An 11670-nucleotide genomic window follows, 5' to 3' on the forward strand; every position below is an offset into this window, starting at 1 on the left:
AACTGAATCAAAACTTGGAAAGAAGAAAACTTTTGTCATTTGTGTTCATTTCACAAAAAAATAATTGAGAACATGCTGGCAAAGTAACTCAATCATGCTGTATTTACCAGGGTGGGAGAACGTGTATGGCTTTGACATGACCTGTATCCGTAATGTGGCCTTGAGGGAGCCACTGGTGGACGTAGTGGACCCCAAACAGGTGGTGACAAACGCCTGCCTCATCAAGGTTGGTAACATATTTTAGCTAATGGCAGAAAATGGATTCATCACAGAGCCTGACCAACTGTCAGCTGTAGAATCAATGCAGTGCAAATGGGAGTTGACGTTGGTGTATACAGTTGGATGGATTGGCTTGGAATTGGGTACAGATATTCATGGTGCCCAGAAGATGAATCCTGATTGATCGCCATAAATTGTTGTGCACACATTCATTTTCCCCTCAGGATGAATTTTTCCATAAGTTTGGGGATTCCTTAACTTTTCATCTGGCATCCTCTTTTTGATCAAGATGAGTCCAATACTTTGGATTACGACTAAATACATGCAAAACAAATGAAATCCCCATCAGCCTCAACTGAACTTTGTGTTTGGTGTTAGCATGTTAGCATGCTAAGACACGAAACTAAGATGGTTATCATGGTAATGATTGCACCTGCTTAGCATCAGCACGTTAGCATTGCTGACATTAGCTTTTAGCATCAAGCACCACCGTGCGTAAATAGTATACTGCCTCACGGGCAATCGTCAATGTTCAGATTAAAATATTTCCAGAGCCCTTTTAGAACTTTTGTCCACTTCAGTTGCGTCAGTGACAGCCGTTGAGAAAACTACATGGTCCATTTAATAGCTTTACTGGGGCTTTCAGTCATATCCCCATACGTTTTGAGCTTACACGTACATCAAAGACCTTACAGTGCTCAGAAGAAATGTTAATCTCAACATGTTGAGGGCGAACTCCATCTACTGATGAAGATCATTTCATATAAAAAGCCCAAGAATGGCTACTAAATGGACCTTTGCGGTGAGATTGTTTTCTCACCTTTACATTACTGATTAACAAGGTATTCTGATTGTTTCATTATATTCTATACAATATCAATACATTAGAAGTCGTCCCATAGACAATGCTGAGTAAGATGGCTGCTATAAACTATAATGCAGAGGTGCCAGCATGATTGCAGTGGTAAAACCCTCCCACATTAACTGCAGGTGAAATAATTGGTAAACATACTGTATGGAATGCTTTGGCTGGTTTGAGTACAACCTTGATGTGTGGCTGTTGGCCTGTCTGTGCCTCTCACTGCGTGGATTACACTGATAAAGCTGCTGTGCCATGCATGTCAATGGCAGCCGGCCTAGTCCTTCTAATTGTGGTCTTTGTCATACTGACCTTCTTATCGCTGGTATTGATTGGACGGCTCTGCCCCGTCTCGCCTCTGTCTCGGTGAAAATTGCTTTGTGATCACACCTTGACTTCAGTGTTGCTGATTGTCAAGCACCCACTTTCTTTCCCCCTCTGATATCAGACACCCTTTCATTTTAAAATGCAGCGAGATATTACACAAATCACGCAACGCGATCAGTCATGACATTTTAATAAAAATATCTATGAAGCTGATGAGAATGCTGCTTGTCTTGGGATCTGGTGAAGAAGAAGAAAAAAGAAGCCTTACCACAATGATACCCTGCAGACAAGCTTTATTGTCTTTAAATGGATTACTGACCGACCTCATTAAAGTTGTATAGCTGAGGAGTAGCACACATAGGACCTCATGTTATTAAACTGTTGCTTGAAACTTTGGTAGCAATACTCACTGAGGATCAAGACCAAGTATCATCCTGCAGAAATAACCACCTGCATGACAGGGCTCTTAAATCTGTTATTTTGCATTCAGAGTAATTGCGAGGGTGTAAACATTCGACTGCATTATATTGCAGTCTTAAACTTTGAAATGTGACTTTGAGAAGTGTATACCGCATGACTAGAGTAAATATCTGGTAAATGTGTTTATGGGAGTGATTATTGCCTAAAGACAGCAGGGGGAATCTGACATTAATATTGCATTGTGTTTTTATGCCAGCAAACATAAGGCTCATTCCTCCACAGCCACTGTGGCATCTGGCACCAAAGCTATAGCAGTGGATGTCTAATATAGCCGATGGCAGAAGAAACATGGTGATCACACCTCTGCCTTACCCCTGCAGGGCACTGTGTGTTTTCGGGTGGGCTGCACTCCCCTGTGTTTCTCAGTGTTCAAAGCTACATGATATGTTGGCGCAGTGCCATTCAGCCGACGGGAAACCAGGATCTGGAACAACATGTTCTTCTCTGAACCGGGCCTAGTGGGACGATGGGTTATCAGATACCCTGTTAAACTGACTGGAATCAGGGGACATTTACAGATTTTGGGTCGCTAGCACCACGCATGAATAACAACTGGAGCCTCACAATAGTTAGAGCTCCCAGGACGACGCCAGTCCCCCTATCCTTGTATTCTTGATTGTCATTTAGGATCTTGGCACAGTCCCACTGACTATAACGGTGACCCTATATCGTTCTGCAGGTAGAAGCTGTACTGTATTTCTTGGAGTTGTTTTTTGGTCTCCTCAATGTCATGTATTTGGCAGTAGGCTACATATAACATTTTCTTGGTTTTTAGATTGTTGTAAGGTTGCAAGATCATTAGTTTGAATGGGGAAAGGGTCTGGTTGAAGTCAGAACTACGACATTGGCATTTTTGGAAACATGCGTGGACATGTCTGCACCCTAAATCCAGCTGACGCCAGCAGCATGGTTGAGTCCAAAGGCTGGAAACAGGGGAACACAGCTAGCTAGGCTCAGTTATTGAAATGTGACATCTTGGTTGTCGAATCCAAAACATGTTTCAACACTTTAGTTTTTGTGCAGTTTTCAAGCCAGCGAGCTGTTACTCCATTCTCAGTCTCAGTCTGCTCAGCTAACCAGCTGCTTGTGGTAGCATCATACTTAACACGCAGGCATTAGAGTGGTATCTTCTCAACTAACTCTGGGCTAGCGAACACATATGCATATACTGTACTTCCCAAAATGCCCTTTAAAAAAGAGAACAATAGGGAGAGTTGAATGTGATCAATGGCTTGTGGTGTCAGTTTTGTTCATGTGCTACAGATATTCAAGAGTTCATCTCTTTACTCCCGCAGGAGGTGGACATCTACACAGTGAAGCTCGAGGACCTCTCGTTTACCTCAGCATTCTGCCTGCAGATCCAGAGGAACGACTACATCCATGCACTGGTCACTTACACACAGCACAGCAGAATGGATACTTCACTTATAGTTGGCAAGTTTATTTGCCAATAGGCAACTGGAGCATCTGGCATTATGTTGTAGGTGAATTGTGGGGTATGGCTCATGCTGGTAGTCAGCACTTCACACACTACTGCAGGAGGAGGCATAATGTGAGAACAAGGGAGGCTGTTGCTGGACGTGTTTCATACAATCTGGAACCGCATTTCACTTCAGTGGACAGACAAAAAAACATCCAGAAGCAAAGTTGATGTAGAACTGAATGCTCCAAGAAGCATGAAATCAAAACCATCAGTTGGGCAGGTTGACTACCAGACCGTTGCAGTGTTGATGTAGCCAAAGTCAAAGAGGAGTCCAAAGCTCTAATGTGGTCTGTGTTGAGACGTTGAAGGCATCTATCACAATAATAAGTGTCATTGTCACTTTACATTCAGATCAGGCTGGTTGACATGATCCAGACAGAGCTGGACTGGAGTGAGCAGGGGGGACGTTGTGTCAACATCTGTGTGTGACTGACCTCTAGTGGTAGTGGTGAATACCGTGCATTGACAGGATATGTACAGCAGAATGTATTACTCTAAAGTTGGTTTGAACAGTATATCTGTCTGGCCTCTGGTGCTGATAATCTTTTATTCATCAAACTATGGTATCATCACAACCTTGCATCTTGTCCATAAAGAACTATATTTATATACAATCATTTCTTAACCGAAGCTTTCTCTGCCCTATAACCACTTGCCCTCGATTGATTTTCTGTAAGTTTGTCTATCAAGTAAGTTTTCCAATGTCAGACCTGAGGACTCCTGGTCTGCCAAAACTTTAAGACACAGATCTAAACTTACACACAGAGAGCCAACCGTGCAATCGAGTCCCCGTTTGACATTCACATCAGACACACACAGACCCTAAGCAAAAGAGAAAAAGGCAAGCGGGGGGGGGGGGGGAGGTCAAAGATTGCAACACATGCTGGTCAGTAGAAATGCCATGTCATCTCCTGAACTAGCATAAGAAACGCAGCTTGTCAGTGTCTCTTTTGAACTCTGCCCAAAAAAAAACGGCGAGCCCGGCCTGTGCAGCAGCCATGGTGATTGGCTCGCTATGGACTCACAGAGAGCTCGTCTTTGAAGGCAACGCCAAGCTGGCAGAAATTCAATTTTAAAGGTTACCGACCTTTTGAGCCTCTGCAAAGCCATCGGTAATGTTCAGGGCACTGGGGGATGCTCGCACTTATTTTGGGGGCTGGGGTGTCAGATTTTACCTGTCTGTGTTTCCACACACACACACACACACACACACACACACACACACACTTTTAAAATGTAGAATTGAGAAGAAGATTGACTCGAGCAGAAGCGGAGAGATCAAGAATGCAGTCGTGCATTTCCTGCCTTTTACTTCCACTCTTAGTCTTGAACTCAAGTGGATCTACTTGCTCTTTTCGCACCATTGCTTCCGGACGCGGACTCGGTTCAATGCCTCGGCTCTTCCTCTCTTTGTGCTGAGTCTCATCCTGACAATCACGCCAGGTAGATAGAAGCCCATATTGCTGTAAATCTCTGGTAGCCCCATGACGGACTGACAAGCTGTCCATGGTGTCTCTGTGCCTTCTGCCCAGCGTTTGCTGGCATAGACATCAGATCCTTGGGGATACTGAAGAGGGTAGAGAAATAAAAGACAAGAGGATGACATATCTACTGTTCTCAGTCGTTTAGTTGGTGTGTTGCCAAAGTTTAAACCTTTGTTGGTTCAACTTTCTTATCAGGAACACACAAGTTTAAGTTGGCTGGACTGCTGCTGGCTTGCTTGTTGGTTTTTAGCCCGGTGGCTAGGCTAGCTGGTCGCTATTGAAGAAAGAAAAGAACGAAACATTCCTTTATTAGTCCCACAGTTGGGAAATTATTCTCTGCATTTGACCCATCCCTGTATATATAGGGAGCAGTGGGCTGCCAATGACAGGCGCCCGGGGATATTGGTCTGGTCTATTATGATTCTTAAGCTTTTTCACACTTTTAAAGGACTTTTATTGTAGATCTAAAGAAGATGTTGGCACTTGATGTACTTTGGCGGACTGCACGTGTGATGTCCGAGTGTGGATCTCGCCATCTTACCGTTTCTAAACTGAAGGAAAGCGTCGCTTGACTGGAAGCCGAGCTCAGAGGGAAAGACCAGAGTTGATTAATATTATAAAGAATTCGAATGTAACAGGCTTTCTTAATGGCTAAACAATGATTTACTAATGCTTTGTATGTCAGTTTTATGCAATTAACAAGAGCAACCTTTGGATAGCCAGATAGTGGGAAAACCCTATTATGTCTCTTAAATTCCAATGAATCAGTAGTTACAAATTTCAAGTCACCAATTAAGAATTTATCGTTTCTCTGCCTTTGTAAACGTAAATAATCTGTTAAAAACGAAGTTTTGATTCTCTGCAGCCCTTTACCAAAAGGTAAGTTGTCTTTCAGTCATTGTGGGCTGAAGACCAGCCAAAGGGTTATTTCACAACCTGGCAACCAGTAAACACTTTTTATAAATGGCTTATGACTGATCTATAAAGCATCAATAAATTATTTATAAACCATGACTAACAACTAAGTTACAACTTCCAAATAATTTATAAAGGCTGCTTTATTAGACTGTGGTACCAATTTGTTAGAATATTAAAATGACTGATGTACATTTTAAAAGTGTGTGTGTGTGTGTCCCAGCACCAGATGCTCAATACACCCACTGGAAGCAGACGGTGTTTTACCTGGAGGACTATTTGACGGTGCGGAGAGGAGAGGAGATAGTCGGCAGCATTGACATGAAGCCCAATGAGAAAAACATTGTGAGTGGTGTTCAGTCTAATGTCCCTGATGTGTAGTGTGATATGTTTGGTAACGACATCTGCCTATAAGTGATTTATCGTGTGTATGTATGAGAAAATATAGAATGGGAGAAAATAAATAATACAAATATAATATGAAAAGTGTTTCACAGTCTTATTTGAGCTCTTATCTTTATACCCTGTACCCTAGCTAAGCGATGACTCATTTCCTCCCCTGCCTGCCCACGACAGGTTGTTTACTCCTCAGTGCTGGCAGTCAAACAGGCAGCAGCACTGCAGACAAACAACTAATTCTAAGCGGGGTTCGCTTCCTCCTGTTGTCTCACACAAACAGTCCGTGCTTACTTAACACCACGTTCTGCTGTCAGGTCAAAATATGGAAAATCTGCGTCCCCGGTCTTATTATTTTTTCACAGTTTCTGCCACGTATTTGCTTACTCATTGCCTCCCGTCCCTCTGACAGCCATCTTTCTTTTCTCCCTCTCTTTGACCTGCAGCGCGACTTGGAATTTACCTTCGAGCTGGATTTCAAAGGGCAGCTGTGTGAAGCGGCCATATCCCACGACTACAAGATGCGCTAAGTTCGGCCGGGGGGGACGATGGTGCCGAGTACAACCCCCGAGCACCAGAGGGAGACAAGAGACACTCCCACGTCCAGAGACAGACACAATGTGTGATGTAAGAAGGGGGGGGGGGGGCTAAGACCAAGCAGAGTTGGCCCCTATTGGCCACTATTGTCAACACAGTGTTTGATGAAAGCAGGAAGTTACTCGTGCTCGCTGTTAAACAAATCTGAATGTAACACCAACAAACAGAGGTCAGGATTATCTCCTCGTCATGATGAATGTTATTGATTGTTGATGTGCGTACATGTGAGATGGAGTGACGTACTTGTGTTTCGTTGTTTTCCACAATAACCTGGAACCTATGGAGGGATAGTCGTCATGTTTTGAATTCCAGTAGAGCTCATGCAATCAATGACTGTGTTGTCCACATTCTGCTGTAGGTAGACAATACAGTCAAGGTGTAAATCTTATGTCACATTATGTACCGTAGGGAATGATGTGAGAAACACTTTCATTTAAAGTTGTATCAATTTAGCAATGTTGGAAAACTGACAGCAACCGAACGCCGCGGCCAAGGACGAACCTGCGTATATGTGCAACGTGAAAGGTATAGCATGTGTTTGCAGAGTCATTGTACCAGTAGCTTTCTGTGAGTGTGTAATAGAGGGCGTGACACTGTTGCACAGCTTGGACTACCCAGATGTTCCTTGTGTTGTCAGTTTGAGCAGTGATGTTGACATGCCAATAACATACCTTCCCCATCCTAAATGCCTTGACCAAGTGCCGAAATGTTCTTTTCCGCACTGCTGCATTCAGATTTTTTTTTCGTCTTCCTTCTATATATAGATGCTATTCACTCTCTTTCTAATAGTTTAGATATTAGAGATTGCTTCAAACAGTCTCAAGCCATGAAGCTTTTTGTTTTACTACATCTGATCCATGTCAAGCAATCGAACCCCACATCTCTAAATAAGTCTTAGCAAACCAGATGACCTGCAGTAACCCTGTCCCAACTACTGGGTTTGAATCTAATGAGACTGAGAAGAGGTTTTCTTCCAACATGCATACAAGTTCCTTTAGTATCGTCACACGATGTGGTACCAGACTTTACAGACTGTAAATGCATCCACTTCACATGTGCTCTTATAAGGTCAATGCCAACCAACCACCGGAGGAGTTTCTTCACTCAAGACGTGGATCTAGGCAAAGATTCCCTCACGTTAATATTCCTCGTAAAGCTTTAAACTCCTGCTACTCTCAGCTAAATACGTTTAAAAGCCATTTGGTAACACATTATCTTTCCCATGTTAATCCCAGAGTGTGCTGAACGCTATTGTTGACACAGCTAAGCCACTATCCCTGTGTCTTATATATATCGTGCAGAGACCCCGATGAATCTTTTTCAGGGCTGTTACCAAAGTGTACAGTATGAGCACTTGGGACCAACAGGAGGAAACTATATTTATAAAGCATGCAACTAATGCCAGTAACAATCAACACATAGTGCAGTATGCTGCCTTCTCAGAGCACACACTGGCTGGCTGGTACTAATAAGCAATACACTGTTATGAGTCATTAATGCTCACAATCAACAATACATGACAAGTCATATGTATTTAGAACAATGCTGGTGTTGAAAGAGCATCTGCCAGTTACACTTTCAGAAAACATTCTGAAAGCCCGCTGCTCAAATGACACCCCAAACTATATAGTTTAGATGTCACACTAACTCCAATAAATACAGATGAATGGATGCGCAGTAACATGACTATTCTCGAGCAGCATTATGATCAGGTTATAACAGCTTGCCTGCAGGACCTTCCTCTTTTCGATCAAGTAGCCTGTGATAAAGCAATCGCCTATGGCAAAGCAAGGTATAAAACACGACTACTAGCCTCGTCCATTTCTGCCTTGAGATCGCTAGCGCAGGGTGGGCCGAAGCCTCCATTGGAGTGGGTCGACTCCTGTCCGGACTCTGCTGGGGATGATGAGCAATTTCCAGAGCTGACGATCCATAGTACCGGCTCTGGCCCAGGCCCTAACCCCAGCTTCAGTCTTGAGTCCAGTTCGCATCCTAACCCTGACCCTAATGCTGGTCCTAACCCCAACCCTAATTCCTGTCCTAACCCCAAATCCAACCCCCTACCCCAACCCACTTCCTCCATCTTGGGTGAGATTGGCCCCAGTGGGATTACAGCAGAGAGGGTGGATCCTGAAATGATTGTGCAGGCTCAGGTACGCCTTAGGCAGGATTTAAACTGTGAGGAGAGGGCCCAGCCCATCCCACTTGAACCATCTAATCCTGAGGTGGACTGTGCTGCACTCTACTTTCACCCCACCCTTGACCTGGGGCCACTGGATAACATCTTACCTAGCCCACCTAGTGGAGTGAGTGGCTTGGTAACAGAGAACATTCCCAATTTGGGTATGGGGATGCCAGTGATTGGGCGGGTATCGCTTCCCCTTGATGCTGCGGAACCCCCTCTGTCACAAAGGCCGACCCGGCATGGGGACGCCTATCAAAAATTAATGAAATGGTCCTTGAAGGTGGAAAAACCAGTGCTCGTGTTAGGTGACTCTAACTTAGGCAGAATACCAGGTTATGGTCATCCACTGGTGCAGGTGGACAGTTTTCCGGAGGCCCAAATTCATCATTTAAAGGGAATCCTGGAGAAATTGGACCCTTGTCCCCTTGCCCAAAAGATTGTGCTCTCCATTGGTATGAACAACTGTTTGAGAGGGAATTTGTTTAACACCATCAAGAAACAATTTCGGCAATTAATGGCAGTGATTGGCAGAGTCTTTCCCCAGGCGGAGGTCTCTGTATCACTCATGCCATTCTCAACAAAACTCCCACCGAGAACACAGACCCTGATAATAAAAATAAATCTGTTTTTGGAAGAGAATTATAGGGTATTGGACGGTGTGGAGGGACATCTCTTTGGGGTACTACCGGATGACCCAGCACAATGGACGCCAACAACTGCCTTGGAGATGCTAGAGTGTTGGCTCAAACAGTTGATGTAGGAGTTGGGGCGCAGAGAGTATGTAGTTACATATTAATGGACAGATCTCTGCCAAACATAAGGGTACTTACTCTCAACTTACCTGATTTCAGGACTGGACTTTGGGGAGGGGTGATCCGCGGGTGGACGCCGGAAGGAAAACTCAAAAATGTTGTCCAGCGGCCTAAAGGAAAAACAAAAATAGTCATCTTATTTGGAGGCGGAAGAGGGAGCAGGATACACTGTATGTGCCCGTGCTCTCTGCCTACCCCTTTGGTAGGCAGAATTACTTTTTTTCCCTTACCTAACCTGCCAGCGCCATAAGTACATCTTCCCTCTTGCTTTATAAAAACTCCAAAAACACAGAACAATAGCTGAGAACCTTATTTTTTTCTGGGGACTATATCCCTGAAAACTACACCTCATAGGGGAAATTAATTGGTGTAGAAAGGTGTGTTTTAAGATTGTGTCTGGGTGATATGATGACTCTTTGTAAAACAAACCCCCCCCCCTTTTTTCCTTAGTAAGAGGTACTTTCTGCAACCTCTGGAAATAATAGTTTTATCTGAGATTGGCTGCTAAGATCTTTTTTGAAAAATAGCATCATTAGCCCCCGTTTGTTTCTCTCTAATTGGAGAAAATAGCATGCAGGTGTGATGATGTGATGAGTATGTCCAGGTGTGTTTGAATACAGCACGGGGCCATTCATCCCTACCAAGGAATCGAAAAACAGCTGGTAGAAACGATAATTTTTTAAAAAATTGTTCCAAACAGAAAAACTTACCTTTAACCAACCTGATGTCAGGCCTTAATAAAAGGCATTTTTTGCAACCTCTGGAAAGATTTGTTTGATCCGAGATGGGCGGCTAAGATCCTTAAAGGGAAAATTATTAGTCCTTATTGCCCTCTCTCTAATTGGAGAGAATACAATGCAGGTGTGATGTGGTGGTGATTATGTCCAGGTGTGGCTAGCGAATCAGGAGCTCTCTTTTAAACTCCTCCCCCTGGGTTTTCTTATATATTGTGTGTCTTGTTAGTTTCCCTATCATTCCTCTGAAGAAGCCACAGAGTGGCGAAACGTCAGGAGCTCTTTTTATTGCACTTAACTTTTAGCCTTGCTGATTTTTAAACATATGGCTTTTAGATCCATGTTTTTACAATTATTTGATCCCTGCCCAGGAAAGTAATTTGCACAAGAAATTGCACTTTACTGCACTTAAATAGCACTTTGACACCTTCTGGTCTTCTAGCCAACGGCCAAAGGCCTCGAGAAACCAGCCACCTTAGAGAGTGTGTGTGTGGGGTGGTTTTGCACAGTTTGCCAGTGTGACGTGTGTTTTGACACCTTAAATGGGGTTTTGAGTGTGGTTTGACACCGTGAAGCACATTGTGCTTTTTTAAATAAACTGGCTTTTTCTCGGGTTCTTTGAAAGCCTCAAAAATGAAATATTTATGTGCTAGTGTCCCAGAAACGTGCTAAGTGCGCTCTAAATACTCAGGTCTTTTTATTTTAGGGACCTAGAGGAAAAACAAATGACTTCTTAAGGCCGATTAGGATCAATTTGAAAAAAACAGTAGGCAACTGTTGGACAATTATTTGCACTTCAGTTTTTAGCCTGACTGACTTTTAACATATGGACTTTTTATCCATGGCTTTTTTTTAAATTATTTGATCCTCGCCTGTCGAAGTTGTTTGTATAAGAGTGCATTTGATTGTGCTATTATACCTTAATAATCTCAGGTCGCCTATGAATTAGACCTAGAGAAAGGGGGGGAAAAAAACCCTTTTTAATATCAGGGAGGGATCAATCTGAAATGATCAGAAGGCAATTGTTAAGCAATTTCCTTTCCCCTTTTGTTTGTTCGTTTTTTTTAAACCCAGGATCTGTCAGGATCCAGGATTCCCCTGTCTGTTGTGGTGTGCCATGTGCTCTGTTTGTCCTCTGCCTTCAGACACCTCCCAGGGCCGCACCCTTAATCGTGCACG

At 43.5% G+C, this 11670-nt stretch overlaps 1 pseudogene across 1 annotated transcript in view; it reads left to right on the forward strand.

The window, feature by feature from the left end:
• Positions 1 to 8559, forward strand: part of LOC306780848 (protein arginine N-methyltransferase 8-like) — a 28040-nt pseudogene extending 19481 nt beyond the window's left edge. Inside the window, exons 6-9 of the transcript in view lie at positions 111 to 226; positions 3181 to 3315; positions 5939 to 6112; positions 6610 to 8559. The product of the transcript in view is annotated as a protein arginine N-methyltransferase 8-like (transcript). The remainder of the gene's footprint in view (positions 1 to 110; positions 227 to 3180; positions 3316 to 5938; positions 6113 to 6609) is intronic.
• The last annotated feature ends 3111 nt before the right edge of the window (positions 8560 to 11670 follow it).

The sequence above is a fragment of the Melanostigma gelatinosum genome, assembly GCF_949748355.1.
Source record: "Melanostigma gelatinosum genome assembly, chromosome: 1".
Taxonomy (NCBI): domain Eukaryota; kingdom Metazoa; phylum Chordata; class Actinopteri; order Perciformes; family Zoarcidae; genus Melanostigma; species Melanostigma gelatinosum.